The following is a 445-nucleotide window of genomic DNA, read 5'->3' on the forward strand; positions in this document are numbered from 1 at the left end:
GGAAGTATCGACAGCGAATGAAGAAAATTTGGGATGAAATAGGAGTATTTCCTGCCACTGAGCAAAGATTGGCAGATCAAGCCAGGCAAATTCGGGTGAACAAGTGGCTGACAGACATAGAAATTGAGGAAATTGAAAGAAGATGTGGAGACAGCCATGAAGAAGAAACTGGTGATAGTACCAACAATGTAGAAGGAAGAGAAAACGAGCAAACTGCACAAAGAACTGTTATTGAACGACAGCATGTAATGGAAATTCAAGTTAATATTGATCAGGACTGCACAAGGGAGAGTAGTACGCGACAAAATGGTGAACAGCAAGAAGAAGAGGCCCTGGAAGAAAGAGAAGGGACCAGAGTGTTTCCAGAAGACGATGATAGTGTGGTCAGAAGAGCGTGTGATGAAGAGGAAAAGATTGATAAGAAAAGTATTGAATGAGATCAGAA

The sequence above is a fragment of the Penaeus monodon genome, chromosome 24 (genome assembly GCF_015228065.2).
Source record: "Penaeus monodon isolate SGIC_2016 chromosome 24, NSTDA_Pmon_1, whole genome shotgun sequence".
Lineage (NCBI taxonomy): Eukaryota > Metazoa > Arthropoda > Malacostraca > Decapoda > Penaeidae > Penaeus > Penaeus monodon.